We start from the raw sequence: 19,794 nt of genomic DNA on the forward strand, positions 1-19,794 counted from the left end.
ACATGCCTATTCAGAGAAGGGGGGGGGGGAGGCGGGGAGGTTCCCCTTCATTTTGGAATTCTGGGATTCTTGTGTTCTGGGAATAGGGGTACTCCGTGCCTCCCCTCTTCCCTTCTTAGCAGTTTGTATCCATGCAACTGCAGCTTAGGAAGAGGTTTCCTCTTAGTATTGTGTGCTCACCCCCTCAGAGCTGACTACCAACCCCACAGTGTGTAGCAGCTATAGACTGGCTAAGCAAATGACCTCCTGAATGAACAAAGAGCGTGCCTGAACACGGTGTTCTTCTCAGCGAGGCACGGCCAGAGCCATTCTGGCAAAGGCCATGACACTGAGGTCCTTTGGCTCTTTTCCACTAGACATCCCAGGCCCATCTTAACAACAGACAGCAGGAACCGCCCTCGCCCTCCCACTGCCAATGAGTCCCATGGAACCCCAGGCCAGCAGAGATTGTGACCACCTGGGAATCTGGTCTAGAACACACTTCCACAGATGACACTGAGTGGCCTGGCGAGCCAGCCACTCTTGACTGTGAGGCTTGCAGAGCCACTGACCACTCAGCTAAGGTACAGCCACCCTGTACAGAAGAAGAAGGGCAGACCAGGGTGTGGGGCTCAGCCCTACCTTATGCTCCATGCTGCTCCTGCAGTGCCTGGCTAAGCAGAGCTCAGGGGTCCTTCACTACCCCACACCCACTCTCTAAAACAAGACACCAGGCCCTGCTTTAGGATACACCTGTGCATACACCTGTACATACACCTGTGCATACACCTGTGCATACACCTGTGCATACACCTATACTGTGCATACACCTGTGCATACACCTATATATACACCTGTGCATACATCTGTACATACTCCTGTGCATACACCTGTACATACACCTGTGCATACACCTGTACATACACCTGTGCATACACCTATACTGTGCATACACCTGTGCATACACCTATATATACACCTGTGCATACATCTGTACATACTCCTGTGCATACACCTGTACATACACCTGTGCATACACCTGTACATACACCTGTGCATACACCTATACTGTGCATACACCTGTGCATACACCTGTACATACACCTGTGCATACACCTATACATACACCTGTGCATACACCTATATATACACCTGTGCATACACCTATATATACACCTGTGCATACACCTATATATACACCTGTGCATACACCTATATATACACCTGTGCATACACCTATATATACACCTGTGCATACACCTGTACATACACCTGTGCATACTCCTGTGCATACACCTGTGCATACACCTATACATACACCTGTGCATACACCATTTGTTTCTAAATGTCTCCTGTGTTAGTCCAGTCTCCTCTGCATCGAGCCACAGACGCTTCCTGAGCTAACAGGAGTGGCCAGCACCCTGTGTTCATGGGGCCAAGTTCCAGGGGAGGAAACGGACACAAACAAACCAACCAAGCGAATTCAGAAGTCACCCCAGCAAACTCACATGGCTGTAAGAGCTGGGCCAAAGACAGAGAAGTCAACAAGACACACTCAGGTCAGGAAGCACACATAGACACCCATCTCCACAAGGGCAGCAGAGTAACCCCACCACCCATAGCAGCTCCGACTCACAAATGCCCCCCAGGGGAAGACTGTCTGCCACCTGGAAGGAAAGCCTGGTCCCACAGCACATGCTGCTCAGCGAGGCAGCCAGCTCACCGTGTGTGTGAGAAGCCAGCATCTGGACAGATGCAGGACACCTTCAGGTGTGTCCACAGCACTCAGCCCAGGTACACACAAGTGGTCATTGAGCTGGTGTGTGCGCTGTGCCTTCTTGTAACTGATGGTTCTGTCCCCATAAGCTAAGCCAAGTAGTATTAAGTTATTCTTGGAAAGCTCAAAGGACAAGTTGAAGCCTTGCTCCCACAACATAAAGCTGGGACACTGTCCCCGTGCTAGATGAACGTCACCCCGCGTCTATTTACCTAGTTCTGTGGCCTGCTTGCTTCCAGTCGATACCCGTGGCACGGCTTCTTTAATCTTGGCGAGTGTTAGAATGCCAGTGCAGTTTCCAGGTTAAAATGTTAACGCGCTGTGTCTTTAACAAAGCGCGTTGGGAAATCATTGTTGGGCAACCCTTGGCTTTGTGTTAGCAAGCAGCAGAGCCTGTTTGTAAAGTGCCGCTCTGTTGGCAATGGTCAGGCGTGGACTAGGAACCATGCAGCAGTCACAGGGAAGCTTGGAGGCAGGTAGACTCCGCAGACAGACGAGGAAACCACACGTGTTTAAAGGCCACTTACAAACGTGTCCTATGAGAAATTAGCATCTGTGGGCCTGGAGAACGGCTCAGTGGTTAAGACCAGCTGCTGCTCTTCCAGAGGGTCTGAGTTTGATTCCCAGCACAACGAAGTGGCTCACGGCTGTGTGTAACTCCACTTCCAGGGGACCCAATGGCCTCTTCTGGCCTCCAGGGCACCAGGCATATACATGGAACACAGACATTCATACAGGCAAAACACTCATATGCATAAAATTAACAGGAAAAAATAGTGTTTGGCTTGAAAAACACAGGAAAAGCTCATTTTCATGAATAATCATATGCATATTCATGTACGTGCAATAAATATATTATAAATATATGCATCTACAAAGCATCACATTACATATTTGGTGTATACAGGTGCGCGTGTCTGCAAACACGTACTGTTGTACATGCCTGCATACAGTGGCTGTACGGTTTGATTCATCAAGCCCTCCTCTGAGTAGCTTAACTCCCTCAGGGAAAGGCGCCTTTCTGTGTTTACTATACTTTCTGTGTGCCTATACACTATTCTACCCTCTAAGCCCAACTTTACGAAGAAAAATGTTCTTAAGGCAATAATACTTTTTTAAAAATTAATTTTCTTAGGAAGAACTCTGCGAAGTAAACTAAGACAGCCACTGAGTGTGAGCACTCCCCTTCTCGGTCTGTGGGGACCAGCCAGGGTCACACCTTAGGCCACAGGTCTGGCTTCTTTCCAACTAACACACACAGGCCGAGTCACGGGGCCTGCCTTATTGTCACGGGTCACCTGTGGTCATGATCTGTGTTCAGTGTCATTCTGTCCACACTGCAGCCCAGGGATTTATCCAGAAACTGGGGAGGAAGGAGCATCCCCTTCCACAAAACACCAAAGATGGGGAGGCTCAATCCGTGCGCCCTGGCCTCTTAGGCCTTGCTCCCCATCCTGAAGGCCCTGGGTCCTGGATGGGAAACACCTTTTACCATGTAGAGAGGAGCCCCGGGTACCTCCTGGAGCCTGAGTGAACTCTGGTACGCAGCTGTGCTGGCTTGGCAAATGTCTCCCAGATTCTGTACCTTAGATGTGTAAGTGGTCCCTCTTCCCAGCCTGGACCTGTGGTTTTGGGGTTGCTCTTGGGTGATCAGGAAGACTAGGTCTTTACCTGCCTCTTCCAAGGCAAGCAAACACACACCTGCCCATACCTGCTCATCTTGTTTGGTCTGTCCCTCTTCCTCGGTACTGCCTAGCAGAGTCCCAAGGTTGAGATGGCCAGGGAGGCACAGGGAGGCTGACACCCACTCAGCTGAGGAAGAAGTCAGGCTGATGCTGTGCACTGAGAGCAGGTGGGATTGTGACTCACAAGGGAGGCAGGTGCTGTGTGGGAGGGGCTGGCCTTCACATGTGGGTGTCAGCGGCAGAGGGAGTGCATGAGACACACACACACACACACACACACACACACACACACACACACATACACGTACACACACACATACACACATAAACACACACACACACACACATACCATGTGCTCTCAAGCAGCTGTAAAATGTAAATCATTACAGCTATTTTCAGTAGTTTAGAACTCATCAAAGAGTCACAAACAAAGAGAAGGTACCAAGCCCTGTCTTCCCCCGGCCGGCAGCTGGCACCTGCTGGACCCTTCTGTTTGTCTTACTGTCAGAAAGTTACAATCTAGCCAGCTGTGGTGCACTCTGGGAAGGAGAGGCAGGGGGATTGCTGTGAGTTTGAGGCCAGCCTGGTCTACAGAAGGGAGTTCCAGGACAATCAAGGCTACACAGAGAAACCCTGTCTTGGAAAAAAAAAAGCAAAAACAAAGAAGTTACACTCTGCTCAGCCGACCTAGCAGGATTCCAAGGCTCCGGGAGAATGGGGGATTTTGGGGTAGGAGCCATGTTGGAAATGCAGGGAGTGTTGTTCCTCCCTAAAGAATTCAGCCAATGAGGCATTCAGGATGGAAGGGGGAATGTGGTTTTAAGAGACGGTTTTTGTACCAATCAGCACACCAGGCATTTTGCTTCTTGTCCTGACTTCCAAAAAAACCGGAAATAAATCTACTTGGCTTTGACTAGTCTGAGTCCCCAGTGCTTTTATTACAAAGTGGGGATCCTTTCTCACACCAGTCTGTGAGCTGGGCAGAGTGCTGGGGCTGTGTAAAGATGCGGTGGACTCAGTTGCGTGACTTCAGGTAAGCCAGATGGTACTTTTATCCTACCTGTTTAGCCGACACCTGGAACCGACTAGGAGTCACTGCACTTCCCGAGGCCACCTTGTAAGTCTGCAGGGCTCAGAACGCAGGGCAGGCACCCAGCCCTGTGCACCGCCATTTCTCCCTCAACTTTCCCTACCCTCCGGTTCGTTCAGGTTGTAGGAGCTGAGCTGCTGAGCTCATTTCCCCTCTCTTTATTGAGCACCTACTGTGTGTTACTCACTGTGTCAGCTCGTCTCTGGGGAGCCAACGTCCTCCACCTTCACAGCACACAGGGGGATGTGACGTGGGGCCATGGCGAAGGGCTCAGAGCAACACTCTCTGGGTTCTGGCAGGAGCAAGTGGATTGAAAATGCCTGACCGCTTATCTTGAGATATCCTTTTATGGCCAGTGTTCCAAACAGCCTGGAGACTTGTTCTGCAGGACAGCCCAGACCAGGAAGTGTGAGGGCAGATGGGCTCTCTGTATGAGCACAGAAGCTTAGAAATCACTGAGTAGAAGCTAAAGGCTCCAATCAAGTGGAGGTCATCTGAGGGATTTGTTACCCAGGCCCTCTGTTTCTTTCTCTGCCCGCCACCCCCACCTTTGGTGGTGGTCTTGGTGGTTGTTGTTGTTGTTGTTTTCCAGACAGGGTTTCTCTGTGTAGCCTTGGCTGTCCTGGACTCGCTTTGTGGATCAGGCTGGCCTTGAACTCACAGTGATCCACTTGCCTCTGCCTCCCAGAATGCTGGGATTAAAGTCATATGCCACCACTGCAACCAGCTCCTCTGCTTCTTCAGACTTATTAGTTAAAAACAAATGCATGTCTGTGTGTGTGTGTATGTCTATCTGTGTCTGTCTACCTGTCTGTCTGTTTGTGTGTTTATGTCTCTGTGTGTGTCTGTATCTGTCTATCTGTCTGTGTCTGTCTGTCTGTGTCTGTGTGTCAATCTGTCTGTCTGTCTGTCTGCATGTGCCTGCACATACATCTCTCAGTGCAGGGAGGAAGGGGCTGAGCATACAGGACTTGGTTCTTTACACCAGTGGTTCCAGATTGTCTTCCAGTTGCCCTCCTTCTCATACCTTTCACCTCCCCCCACCACACACACACACACACACACACACACACACACACACACACACACAGACCCTTTTCATGTGTCAGATTCACTCTTTTGCTAGTATTTGAGAGACCAGAAAAGCCACAGCTGAGAGGTGAAGCCATTACCCTTGAAGACTTACTCTGCTTTCAACTCACTGGGCATGCTGACTTCTGTTGCACCCAGTGTTAGCATACTGCCCACAGTCTGCCTAGCAACCTATGACATCATATCTGCATGCCAGTAGGTGGGCCAAATGCCCAAGATATAAAAAGGGCAAACCCACCTTCTCTCTCTCTCTCTCTCTCTCTCTCTCTCTCTCTCTCTCTCTCTCTCTTTCCTCTCCTCCTCTCTCTTGCTGTCTCTGTCTCTCTGTCTCTGTCTTTTCCCCCTGGGGAGCCCCTCTCACTTCCCTGCTCTCTCACGCTCCCATAATAAGCCTCTCCATATCATATCTGTTGCCTGGCACCACATTTTTAATCATTACACCCAGGCTCCAAGAAAGCAGCAGTGGCTACGCAGTCGCACAGCTCCACTCTTCCCTTTTGGTGTTTCAGGAGCAGCCTCACCACCAAATGCCCATCTGACCCTCAACCCCCCGCCTCGTGTGGCTCAGGTGAGGTTTAGTATCCAGGTGCACACCTGCTACTGTCAGGATCACAGGTGTCCCCTAACTCCATGGGGACAGGGTCACATACAGGACTGGCCACTGAGATGAGACCCATTTGACCTCTGAGCGTAGCAGGACACAGAGCAAAACATGTCCATGTCAGCAGGTGCGCTGCGCCACCCAGCCCAGCTCCAGCTCACCCTCTCGCAGCCTGTCTGCCCTCCCGGGGACTAACGACCTTTAGAGGTCTAAAGCCAGGCCCTGATGTCCTCAGACTTCCTCACTCTTTGTGGCCTTTGTTTCCCACGAAGGGCTGACGCCAGCCGACTACCTTTCCATTCAGGCCTTCCCCTAACTGATCAGTCACCTGACAGGTTGGTTGGTTTTGCCTGTGACATCCCACACACATTCCCATGACACTGAGAAATGTTGGTGAGCTTGCTAAGTCTTCCTAAGCAGGTTGAGCGTTGCTATCTGTGTCCTAGCACCAGCCCTGGCAGGGACACTGCCCTCACCCAAGGGAATCAGAAGTCCGACTGTCTCCACGTGTCCTGGACAGCCCCTGCTTCAGAGCCACACCCAGCCACAAGGACACGGCTGTAGTGTTTTGTGGAGCACCAACCCCTCTACGTACCTCCCTCCAGACCCTGGAGCCCACCTGTGAGGTCCTTGCAGGGATGGACACACTGGGGCTTTGTTCTGGTGCTGGGTGCCAAGTGCCTGCTGTGCAAAGTATGTTAGGCAGCCTTATCTCTGGTCAGTGCCTGGGCCACAGGAGCCTAAGATCTAAGGCTGGAGAGGCCATGGAGGGCCTCAGGGCTTCATCACAGTGCGACCTTCAGGGTTCCTCCTAGAGAGACAAGCTCAGCAGGCTTCCCAGGAAGATGACTTACAAGAACTTCATCTTCAGTGGGAGGCTCTTGACAGCAAGTCGATTGCTCAGGGCCTTTACCAACAGAAACAAATACGGTCATGTTTCCATTGATGACGGTTCTGTGCTATAAAGGAGGGACGTTTCTCCTCTCTGCCGATGAGACAGGAAGTTCAGGACCAGCTTTTCTCCTAATCTCCACTGAATATTTCTAAAAATAAAGTATTACCCTCCCATCCCCCTCCCCTCCCCCTCCCACCTCCCCAACCCCTGTCTACCCTTAAACAAAAAGTTCCTCAAGTCTGACATTTCTGGAACAAGATTTTTGGGCAATAGTGAGTGAGGCAGACCAGCGCCAGCCTGAGCCGTACATTCAGCCACACACGGAAGTCACCCCAGGGAGGTGTTCAAAGGGCAACCACATGACCGCAGGCCTCGGAGGGTCAGCTTCCCTCCCAGGAGCCGCTGCAGAGGGACAGTCCACTTCCTCCACTCACAGACAAAGGGAGGGCCATGACGAGATTGTGTTTGGTTTCTGAACTCTGAAAACACAGTAGTAACATAAAACTCACAGCAAATCTACGGCGTACAGAAGTGTGCCTGTAATATTGTAGCAGATTCTGTCTTCCTCAGCACTCCACCACACTCAGTACTCCAATTGTACGTAATCACTCAATATTCGCATCATACTCAGTACTCCCATTGTACTCAAATCAATACTCCATCACACTCAATACTCCCACCATACTCAGTACTCCATCACACTCAGTACCCCACCACACTCAGTACTCTCATTGTACATACTCTCTCAATATTCCCACCATACTCAGTACTCCATCACACTCAGTACTCCCATTGTACTCACTCAATACTACCACCATCTTCAGTACTCCATCACACTCAGTACTCCCACCACACTTAGTGCTCCCATTATACTCGCTCAATACTCCCACCATTCTCAGTACTCCATCACACTCAGTACTCTATCACACTCAGTACTCCATCACACTCAGTACTCATTCACTCAGTACTCCATCACACTCAGTATTCCCATTATACTCGCTCAATACTCCCACCATTCTCAGTACTCCATCACACTTAGTACCCCACCACACTCAGTACTCCCATCACATCTTCTAACCCATCCGCAGACAAACACTCAGTTCACAGACTCTGATCAAAAGCCCACGCTTGTCCATCACCTGAAGCCAGTCGTAATTCCTGGAATCACATGTGCAGAATTTCTTTAAGAACCACAAAACACAGAATCTGTACCGTGTGGCCTTCCACCAGGGATGCTGGGTGCAAGCTGCTGTTGCTGCTGTGGTTCCTCTTGGTCACGTGGTCTCTGTGGTACCCTAGTCTCCCTGCTTGGACCTACTTCCTGAATGCTGTCTTTAAGGACACACTGGCGTTTTGTCGGGTGCCAGCATTGTGGCCAGAGACAAAACTGTGAACACTCTTGACCTTCGGTTTCACAGGCATCTCATCTGACAGGATGCAGGGTTCTGAGGCTTGTGCTGTGGTGTGCAGTACCGTCCCATGGGGCTTGCAGGCTCCTGCCGAGGGAGTTCGATTAGGTCTGAAGACCGGGTGTCTGAGTTAAAACATGAGGGATGTTCCAAGCCACTGAAGCTATCTTAGAGAGGCTGGAGCCCACAGCAAGAGGCAGACAGAGGCTAGAAAAGCATCCGGCAGCCAGTGGCAGAAGCCTGGAGGCAGGGAAGAGTTTGCGGTTCACTGACATTTGCAAACAGGCAGAAGGCCAAGGCAGTATTTTCTGATACCGACCTCTGTCTGACTGGCTGTGTGTCTCTTAACTCACAGACAGGTTGTTTGTTTGTTTTTAATAGAAGTCTGATTAACCTATGCCTTTTCTGCTGTTTGCATTTTAATTTAATAAAACCCTTGGCCATGTTTGGATGGCCTCCATGTGATACGGGCCTGCCTCGTTCTCTGTGGTGCTTCATGGCTAACTGCACTGTATGGAGCTAACATACTTTACTTTGTGGCCAGCTCTCTCCTTATCAACATGGCAGCAGACATAATCTCGGGCCATTTGTAAAATGTGCTTGCCACTTAGACGAGGCTTGCAGGCATGGCACTGCCGAGCAGGTGCCAGTGAGATGACTCCTTTTGAGATTGTGGTGGCACACACCTTAAATCCCAGCACTTGGGAGGCAGAGGCAGTCAGGCCTCTGTGAGTTTGAGGCCAGCCTGGTCTACAGAGTGAGTTCTAGCACAGTCAGGGCTGTGTAGAGAGACCTTGTCTCACAAGACAAAAGCAAATATGGTCAGACCCCCAAACCAGAACAAAACAGAAAGCTTCACAGGTGACTTTTTCTAACGGTTACAGCTCTCAGGACAGGACTCTGCGCTGGTCACTGTATAATCCTGTTTACAGACACAACAGAAAAGAAACACAAGGCATGGTGGTACACACCCACAATCCCAGCTACTGGGAAGGCTGAGGCAGGAGGATGGGAAGTTCAAGGCCAGCCTGGGCAATTTAGTGAGACCCTGCCTCAAAATTAAAAACTCAAAGGAGGGCTTGGGATATACTTCTGTGGAGGAGCACTCGTCCAGCATGCATAAAGCCGCGGAGTCAGTCCTTAGCAGGAGAAAGAACACGGGGGTGGGGAGAGGAGAGCAGAAAGGAAGAGAAGATGGGAGGGGAGAAGGGAGGAAGGAAGAAAGGAAGGAAGGAAGGAAGGAAGGAAGGAAGGAAGGAAGGAAGGATTGTCATCCAAATGCCCAGCGCCCACTCTGAAGAAGGGCATCCCACAGCGTTTGCACTACGGCCTGGGCAGAATGACTCAGCCTCACAGCCTGGGGTGTCGGCACAAGAGCCTCGCTCAGGCGTCTCTTTCAGCAAGCTGAAGGCCCTGTCCCCAGTAGTAGCTTCCTGGTGGCCACATAGTCCTTTTCTGCTTGGTGCTGGACAGTCTAAATTCTTCCCCTTCCCCATTGTTGACAATCCAAGTTCCAGAGCAGGCACTAGTGGGTTTTTTTTTTCTTTTTTCCCCTTTCTGAAACTTGGGAATGGAGGAGAAACACCTGCCACGGTATCCTAAGGAAAGTCTGAAAGCGCATAGGAAGCGGTGCTTCGGAGTCTCAGGGGGAGCAGGAACTCCCTTAACTGAGCAGCTCTGGACTGAACTACTTTCAAACCGTCTAGTAGCGAGCCCCTTACACAGATAACTCTTGGTTCCTTTGCCTGTAAAAGGGGGAGACAAATGCTATGTGCAAGGTTGAAGAAACCGGAGATCAATGAAGCGCCTCCCGCAAAGTGGGTCTCGGTTCCTAAAAGCGTCACCCAGGCCCCTGAACACAAGGTTTCACCAGTGACTCATAGGGTCAGGGATGTCACTCTGTCACCATGAGGCCTCGGTGAAGCTAGGCCCTGGGAAGAGCTGGGACTGGGCAGGCACCCTGGTCATTGTGAGAGCACTGGTCCCTTGCCTGTACAAGGAAACCACCATCTTCCCAAGCCCCGCCCCCACCCTGCCTGCCCCAATGGCACGAGAGTATTGATAGAGAAGAAAGGGACCTTTTAAGACCACTTGTGTATGACCCAAGAACCCAGGGTGCTGGGCACTCAGAGTCACCAAAGAGCGACCTGGAGCAGGAGACTAAAGGTGCCGACTTGTAGTGGGAAGCAGAAGTGAACTTCGTCAAGAGTCACTACAGACGCCTGCTGAGTTTTCCATGTCTTCCCAACTCTACGCTAAAGTTGCACAAGCTCCTAGGACACCAAGGCAAGGGGAGCCTCAGTCCCTGGGGACACCTGGGAGCCTGTGCACACACTCGGGCTGTTTATCTCCTGACCTCTGGTTACACCCAGAAGGTGGTAGGGGCTCGAGGCAAAGATCTAAGTTGCTCGCGCACGCGTGTACACACGCACACATACACATACACACAGACACACACACACACACACACACACATGCACGCAGACACACACAAGCACACACATTCGCACATGCAAGCACACACACACAGCTCTGCTCCCCTCTGTGAGTGTACTGTTCCTGAGGGATTGGAGTGCATCACCTTTATATGAGCCACGTGGACACAACACACGGAGGGAGAGATCTCTGTTCCTTTCCATTAGGTTCAAATTCTGGGGGTTGAACAAAAGCCAGCATTCCTTAGGAATATGTGAGGCTGGTTCCCCTCTACCAAACGGGCCACTTCCTTATCACTGGCAGAAGGGACAAAAGATTATTTGTGGTACTTACTAGCATACCAAAGTGCATGTTAGTCCCCCGGCTCCCTCAGCACCAGGAGTGCCTGTTACACTCTTCAGCGTCCGTGCTGGCATCCTGCTCTCTGCTCACTCAGCTCACTGTACGCTTCTTCAGCGCAGAGCTTCCCTCACCACAGCCTCTCGTTCTTCTTATGACCTTGCTATTTTGCCTGTGCGCTCTCTCTCTCTCTCTCTCTCTCTCTCTCTCTCTCTCTCTCTTTCTTTCTTTAATCTTCCTCTCTTGGTCATCTCTTTCTCTTCCCCTCTTTCTTCCTCCTCTCCTCTCATGACCACGTTCAGACTTCTGGCCGTGTTCTGTCTACTCCTTCCTCTCTCTGCTCATGTCTATAATAAAAAACCTTCCACTTAACCATTCTTCCAAGTGGTCATGTCCCCAGTTTCTACACTGCCCAGTTGCCTGAGCAAGCAGCATAAATTCCCCCGATGAGATTGTCCCGCCCTCTCCACTTCCTGACCAGAAAGGGAAAACCCCAGCCTGCTACAGAGCTGAGACAGCAACAGGGAAGAGCAGAGCACGGATAAACAGCCTGACCACCTAGCTCTTACCTTTCACCAGTTTGCTCATGTTTATATTTGTGAAGGGGGAGAAAAGAAGCAAACACAGAATGGATTGGAGCAAGCTCAAAGCACATCCTGAGGCCATTGCTGGGGGCTGGAGAGGTGGCTCAGTGGCTAAGAACACTGACTGCTCTTCCAGAGGACCCAGGTTCAATTCCTAGCACCCATAACTCCAAGATCTGACACCCTCACACAGACATACGTTCATTCAAAACACCAATACACATAAAATAAATAGTTATTAAAAAAAAAAAAAAAGGCCATTGCTTGTAAGACCTCAGCCCCAGCTAACCCATCCGGACTTCAGACACCCAATACACACCAGTGCGAGAGGACCTTGAGACTGGGACAGACCACAGCTTCCTGAAACACCATTGCCCTCTGCTGACCCTAGATTTCACAGATGGCCTTTCCAATCTACGCAGAGATGAGCCCACACATGGGCTTACAGGACAGCTTATCTTTTGGGCACCATTATTACTCTTGACCAACAACAAGACATGGAATTCCTACACCCCTCTGTGGCTTAAAGCTGTGAATGCAGCTGCCACTCTGTAAAACCCCAGGACGGATTTCCAAGGCTGTTTGAATCTATGTTTCCCCACGTCAGGGTCGTTGTAACCCCAAAGAGAACTCGGCTGATCTGACTGAGGGCTGGTGCGTCCAACCCCAGCTGCTGCGCGAAGGCTCTAGCAGGAGAGGAAGCGGCTAGTCCTGATCCTCAAACTGGTTTTTGGGTTTTGTTTTTTTTTTGAGACAGGGTTTCTCTGTGTAGCCTTGGCTGTCCTGGACTCACTTTGTAGACCAGGCTGGCCTCGAATTCACAGCGATCGCCTGCCTCTGCTTCCCGAGTAGTGGGATTAAAGGTGTGTACCACCACACCAGGCACCTGAAATAGAGTCTTAATCCCCCACTTTTTCTGCCCTATTTTTCCAGGAAAGAAATCTGTCTCCCTTCTGGTCATCCCATCAGGAGTCTGGAGCGCCCTCCTTCTTCCTGCTTTGGTTTGGAGGGTCACGCTTCCAGCTTGAGTTTGCCTGCTCACGTGCCCCAAATTCATGCTGAAATCTTCACCCCCAAGTTGATACTATTTGGAAGTTCAGGGTTTGGATAGTGTCTTGGTGTCCTACGGCTGTGAAGAGACACCATGAGCACAGCAACTTTTATTTAAAAATAAATAAATAAATAAAAGCATTTCACTGGGGCTGGCTTACAGTTTCAGAGATTCAATCCATCTGCATCACGGCGGGGAAACATGGCGGCGTGCAGGCAGACATGGTGCTGGAGAAGTTCTACAGTGAGAGTTGTATACCCAGATCTGCAGAAGGCAGGAAGAGAGAGAAGCTAGGCTTGTCTTGGGATTTTGAAACTTCAAAGCCCACCCTTGGTGACACACTTCCTCCAAAAAGACCACACCTCCTAGTCCTTTCAAGTAGTGCCACTCCCCAGTGACCAAGCACTCAAATCTAAGAACCCATGAGGACCATTCACCTCCAAACCCCCACAGGACGGGCTATGCCAAGTGGATGAAGCCTTTGAGGTAGGATCCATGCCCTAATAAAGGGGGTCCCAGTGCGACCACTATGCACTGTGAGGACACAGCGAGAAGACAGACATCTGCAACCCTGAGGGTGGGGCCTCCTCAGAGGCTGGCCACCATACTGGGCCTGCAGAAAGGGGTAGCACAGATCTATCTGGAAGGCACTCAGCTGCAGTGGAGACTAGGCTATGTCAACCATGGTCAGCCAGGGCAGAAGCCTCTCACATCAACAGCCCAAGAGAGCTGCCCGTATTTCTGCCGGGGGCAGTCTTGGCTTTTAGCAGCGTAAAGAAATATTCTGTTATTTGAGAATCTTGCCAGAAGATCGGGCTGTGTTCTTCCCAGCCTGATTGTGCTCAGCTTACACATTTGCCGATCTTTCTCAAAGCCGTGGAGCATTTCACTTGGGTCCAAACCAAAAGGAAGATTTGTGACATGAATCTTAAAGAGGAACACAGTGTCCAAGAGTCAGAGGGACACAGTGTCTTCATCAGAACTGGACAAGAAGCCCGTGAGAACCTAGGAGCAGAAGGGTTGCACCTCAACACAATAGGGCTGCATACAGCAAACCTACAGAACAGCATTTCACTGAGTGGGAAAAGTGGAAGCATTGTCTCCCAGACCTGGAGTGGGGCAGTGTCCACCCCCTCCACTCTCAGTACATTGCTTGGATTCTTAGCTAGCTCCACAAAGTGAGACAAGAAAGGAATCCAAACCCTCTTGCAGATGGCATGGACTTCTACTTTGCAGTCCACAGAGACTTCTCCAGAGACTCTGAGATCTAACAAACACAGCCAGCAAATGTGCAAGATGCAACAAATTGTCTCTTTAATTGCAAATAAAAATATCCACATCCAGGCAACTATGGTGTACACCTTTAATCCCAGGACTCGGGAGGCAGAGGCAGGCAGATCTGTGTGAGTTTGAGGCCAGCCTGGTCTACAGGCCTGAGTTCCAAGGCAGCCAGGGTTACACAGTGAGACCTTGTCTTGAAAAACACAACAAAAACAACAACAACAACTGTTATGCTGAGATCACCCAGATCACAAGACCCCCAAAAAGACCACCAGGACTCGATACTGATGCAATATACATAGGGTCCTGTATTATGGGCTCAGAGCTTTGGATCACCATCCTTCCTGACGCAGCAGGATAGGAGAGTGACACCAGAGCTTCAAGGACAATGGGTTTATAAGGAACAACTGTAATTAGGGGTTGGGGTCCCAGGGAAGTAAGGGAAAAAAACCATAATCGAGGATCCTGAGTCTCAAGAATGAGGACCTTCATGTAGGTTGGGTCCAGGAGGCTGAGTCTCCAGGGAAGTTGTTTTATCTCAGAGGATCATTGGGTATTAATTGTATCTGATTGTTCCTGTGGCAGGTCTAGTTTACGGCAGTGTGTGGTCTTTCCCGGAAGGTAGGAAGTAGTGAAAACACCTGGAGGACAACGTCTCACAGACCACGGCGTTAATTGTAGAACATGCATTACATATAGGATATGGCATTGATTTTGTCCCTACACTACCATCAGGAAAACAAACAAGCACTAGTGAGGATACAGGGACAATGAACACCCTGGGGTGAGCACAAATTAGCAGAGCCACTGTGTGAACAGGATGCCAGTGTCTGAAATACTAAACCCTGAACTGCTGTGTAGTCCAGCTGCAGCGTTTCTGAGCATTACTTCTAGAGGTGTCAAAGTCCACTTTCTGTATACACACCTGCACACCCGTGTCCATTTGCCACACCGGTCAAATTATGGAGCCAGCTTAGACATAGCCGTGCAAGAATGGATAATGAAGATGTCGTCTGTCGCAAGTGGAGTCTTATTAAGCCACAGAGAAGACAGAATGGTGTTTGGAGATCGTACTATTAGGCCAAACCAGGGAGTAGCTGTCATGTGCGGGTTATGGGGACGCAAGAGGGAGACCATTACAGGTGGAGATGGGGGGGTGGGGGGAGGGGGACGGGGGCCTGGGAACAGGTAGGGCAATGGTATTACATACTGTAACACTTACCCCAGACTGTAGGAGGCCCCCAGACATTAGCAGAACTGACTCCATGGAGAATGCACCATTCAGGCCACATAACTCAGCACGAAGACAGCACCACCTGCCAAAACTAAAACAAAGACCTAATCCATCAAAGTCCACGGTTCTGAGAAAGGTCCTAAATGCACTAACCCTGGGTTTGTTTTTTGTGGTTTTTAGTTTGTTTGTTTTTTGTTTTCTTCTGTAGTTCTGGTTCTGGCTAACTGTTCTCCTTAACTGAAAAATGTGTAAACTCGTGATATCTGGGTTTGTTGTGCTTAAAATTTCACCCTGAGAAATGCTTGGGGCTACACTAAGATCCCAAACACCCACTGTGGTCACTGGCTGGATTATTAAGGCTTTCTATTATCTTAAGCCCATGTCTGATCAGTCTTAGAAAAGACTACCTCATAATATATGTATGAAAACATCATGAAACCCCTTCTTTTGTCTTTGCACCCACAGAGCACTGGGGAACCAGGAATATTAAACACACAGGCTTCTCCTCAAAGGAGGAGACAAAATACCTGTTTCCACCCAGAAGGCTAGGAGTGGATTTTGTTTAATGACCCGGTGACCTTTTTTGCTATCTGTGGAGGCAGACCTCATCCAACCCCCCAGAGCGATTACCCCAAATTCTCCCTCCCTGGACTTTACCTTTAGCCCCAGTTGATAGAGCCCATCCTCAGCGGGATGTCACGTGTATTCCATGGCCTGCTGACTTGTCCACTGTCTCCATCAGAGACCACACTGGACTCTAGGCCTCTTAGCTATAGGACCCATCCACATGGTCACATGGACTTGGCAAAGGAGCCTCTGTAGCCACACCGTAGGCTTTATTGTGCACCTGGAATAGGAATGATTGTTGCCTGGAAACTCTCCAAACTGTACGTGTTCTAAATAAGCTGACAATGCCCAGGTGTGGTAGCACCTGCACTTGAGAGGCAGAGGCAGGTGGATCTCTGTGAGTTCGAGGTCAGCCTGGTCTACCTATTGAGTCCAGGTCAGCCAAGGCTACATAGAGAATCCCTGTCTCAAAACACACACACACACACACACACACACACACACACACACACACACACACACACACACACACACATACACACACACTGAACCACTTGGTATCAGACTCCCAAGTCTGACCAAAGTTGATGAAGCCAATCTGCATCGGTTTTTGTTTCCACCTCTTCAAGGCTCACTTCCCTGCCTAGATACTTGCAGGGTCCCCCTAGTGTCTGCAAACACTGTCTGATTAGTACTGGGGTGGGGGTGGGGGGGGTCGGTGGAATGTTGCAGGACCAGAGGCTGGTTGTCTCAGCTAACTCCAGGCCTCAGAACAGTTACTCTTTGCCCACCTCGGAGTTGGAACTAACATCTTACAAATAGGAAACAAAACAAAACAAACAAAAACAAACCATTTTGAATCGATTACCTTAGCAGATCCCTAGTTTCCGCTAACCCAAAAGCTGAGACTGTAACCTGGGCCTCTAGAAACGCTCCCCGCAGCTTGAGGAACCTGCCTCTCATATACCCACCAACGTATTTTAAACCTGCCTTGGTTTATGGCTTTTTTTTTTTCCTGTAAAACTATGAAACTTTTTCCATTTTGGAACAGGGAATTTGGGGTAGTCTAAATCTGTGGTTTGGGAGCCATGGTCACTCACAATGGCTCCTGAGTAAGTTCTTAAAGTGAGAGCTGCTGTTTTTATGTGGACAATGTCTAAACAAATAAAGACTAGAATGGTAAATGACTTGAGGACAGTATGTCACGTTGTATGTCACCTATGTCACAGGCTTTGGGGGAAGGGCATCCCGGGGTAGCCAGGAAGAAACTGCTGCCAGGAATTATGTGTGTGCTGAACACAAAGCCAGGTGTGGCGTGCAGAGCGTGACCACACTGACAAGGCACACCTGGCCACACCTGTGCTGACTGTTGGTAGCTCACCTATCTAGCTCCAGCAGGTGCCTCCCGCCTCCCGCCACCCCCCACCCCCCACCCCTATTTTGACCGCTGACTTCCTCAGTGCACGGCTGCACTGGTCTCCAGATGTCAGAGGCCCCCAGTGGGATTCTGTTTCTAGTTTCTTGTTCTTGGGATGACCTTGCTCCTTGGAGGATCAGAGGTGTGTGGTAGGTGGCAGGTGACAAGCTCACCCAGCCCAACAGGAATCTCGGACAGTGAGCATTCCCTGGGCCTTGCTTCTGCACTTTGCAGTATGGCAGGCAGCCCAGAATCTCTTTGCTCAGCATCTTCTCCTCCACTCTCTCAAGGCCCAGGACAAAGCCATTGGCTCCAACTTGGTGGGTCCTGTGGGTTGGCAGGAGAGCCAGGGCCCGGCTGGCCTTAGCGCCTTTTTCTGGGATTGCAGGTAGCAGCGTGGGTGAGAGGGACTTTCCTTTACAACTGCAGTCAGGAAGCAGAGGGAACAGGAAGCCGCCGGTGTGCACAACTTCAAGGCCTGCCCGCTTTCTCCAGCCAGTCCCCGCCTCCCAAAGATTTCCTAAGGTTCCTAAACAGCAAACACCACCAGCTGAGGACCAAAGGTTCAAACACAGGGACCTGTGGGGCATATGTCATATTCAAATCCGGGTAGGGGTGCAGGACATGCACCTGCCAGAGGCAGCGGGCCTAAGTGGCACACAGCAGGCTTCCTCTGATCTTGTTGCCTACCGTGCCTGGTGCAGTAACTCTGCAGTGGGGTGCTGCTGCTGCCATCGCTGCTGCTGCTGTTGCTGTTGCTGCCGCTGCTGTTGTTGCCACTGCCTCCGCTGCCGCCACCGCCGCCACCACCACTGTCACCATCTTTAAAACAAGTCGCCAGACAGAGCTCAGGAAGGGTTGCTACAGCTCCTGAGGTCCCACATCTGTCTAAGGATAGAGCAGGATGGGAAAGCTTCTCCTGGGGCTGCAGGTCAATTGAGAATGCTGAAATGAGGAAAACCTATCCTGACCCAACCTCAGGCTTAAAGCTGAGGTCAGCCTGACCCTGGGCCACATGAGGATCTTATGGGAACCTTTGCTAACCTGCTTCATTTCTGTTTCTGCAATCGCAAGGCTTTCTGCTCCCAGATCAAACGGAAACACCATGAGACACACCTGTGCTCTCTTCTTATTAAAAGTTCGCGTCCCATCATGCCTGGGAACTGCCATCACTGACAGACACTCTGACTGACAATAGGTATTTCTAGGCTGCCAAATGAGCCAGTTCGAGCCAAAGAAAGGCAGGTTTATTGGGGGCAGCTCTTGGGTAGGTTCACAGGTCAAAGGAACGGGGCCAGGGAAGCCACCATGCAGACTGGGAGGTGGGAAGGGTTGGGGTGGGGGGAGGAGAAGAGTGTATACTCGGAGAGAGACCAGAATGTCTGGATTACATAGCAAAGAGCTTCTTGGGGAGGGGAAGCCCAGCCCCTGGGCTGGAAAGTTCATGGCAGAGGCCTGGGTATGCCAGCCATGACTTATAACAGGTAGGGACTGAGGGATGCTGGGAGAACCTGGAAGCCAGGTGTGCTTTGGTGTGTAAAATAGGCACCTCAGCTGCTTGTCCCAGGTCTGAACCCCAACAATCAGAACTTCACCAGCAGGAGGTACCAAGCTTGTTGGTTTTACCTTTCTAAAGATAAACCCTTGCTCACTCAGCACAGAGCGCTCTAGACATGGAGTCACGAGTGCGTGCACTAGGCCGGATCTTTGTGGCTCAATAAAAACTTCAGATCCATGAAGAGCTGGTCCTGGTCTCTCCTGGGTGAGAACAGCCCTCTACAACAACGCCATGGGGCCAAGTGTCAACTGTCCCACATCCAGGCTGTCTCAAGGGTGCCTGCAGGAGCCAGCTTTCCATTAAGCCTCAATCCATGTGATAATGAGGTAACAGGAAAAGTCCCGTGGAGGCAGTGGGAGGCTGAGCAGCAGAGGGAGGAGTGCAAACAGCAGCAGCTGTCGCCTGCCCTCCACCCTCTGTGTCATCCCTACTGAGGTTCAGTGGACAGCTGGTCACTGAGGCACAATCACGTGCTTCCCAGTCATGGCTAGATCAATCCTGTGCGGGGAGAGAACTGTTTTCCTTCATGTCTGTTTATCCAGCCTTCTTGGCAGGATCTGCAAAGCAGACAGGTTAATGAGGAAATAAAGACAGTCATTAACAGGTCCCTTGTGCCCCCACAAAGGAGTAGTCAGATCTGCACGTGGGATCCAGAAGTCCAGCCTTGGGAAAAAGGGACAGTGACAGTACATAAAGCACGTACCTCCTCCATCCCTGAGCACTTTATCATCTGGTCTGCTGGCCTCAGTCATAGGACACAAGTTAAGATGAAATCACAGGGTGAGAAAGCAGGAGTTA

The 19,794-nt window shown here is 50.5% G+C and overlaps 1 protein-coding gene across 10 annotated transcripts in view; it reads right to left on the reverse strand.

Moving 5' to 3' along the window:
- UNC93A (unc-93 homolog A) overlaps positions 1 to 18,397 on the reverse strand; it is a 37,989-nt gene extending 19,592 nt beyond the window's left edge. For 2 of the 10 annotated variants that reach the window (XM_084776500.1, XM_084776491.1), the window contains exon 1: positions 1,969 to 2,111. The gene's annotated coding sequence lies outside the window, so the exon portion shown is untranslated. The other 8 variants (XM_084776494.1, XM_084776493.1, XM_084776496.1 and 5 more) reach the window with 8 other exon arrangements.
- Positions 18,398 to 19,794: the final 1,397 nt, after the last annotated feature.

Source organism: Acomys minous, assembly GCF_964271855.1.
Source record: "Acomys minous genome assembly, chromosome: 3".
NCBI classification, from domain to species: Eukaryota; Metazoa; Chordata; class Mammalia; order Rodentia; family Muridae; genus Acomys; species Acomys minous.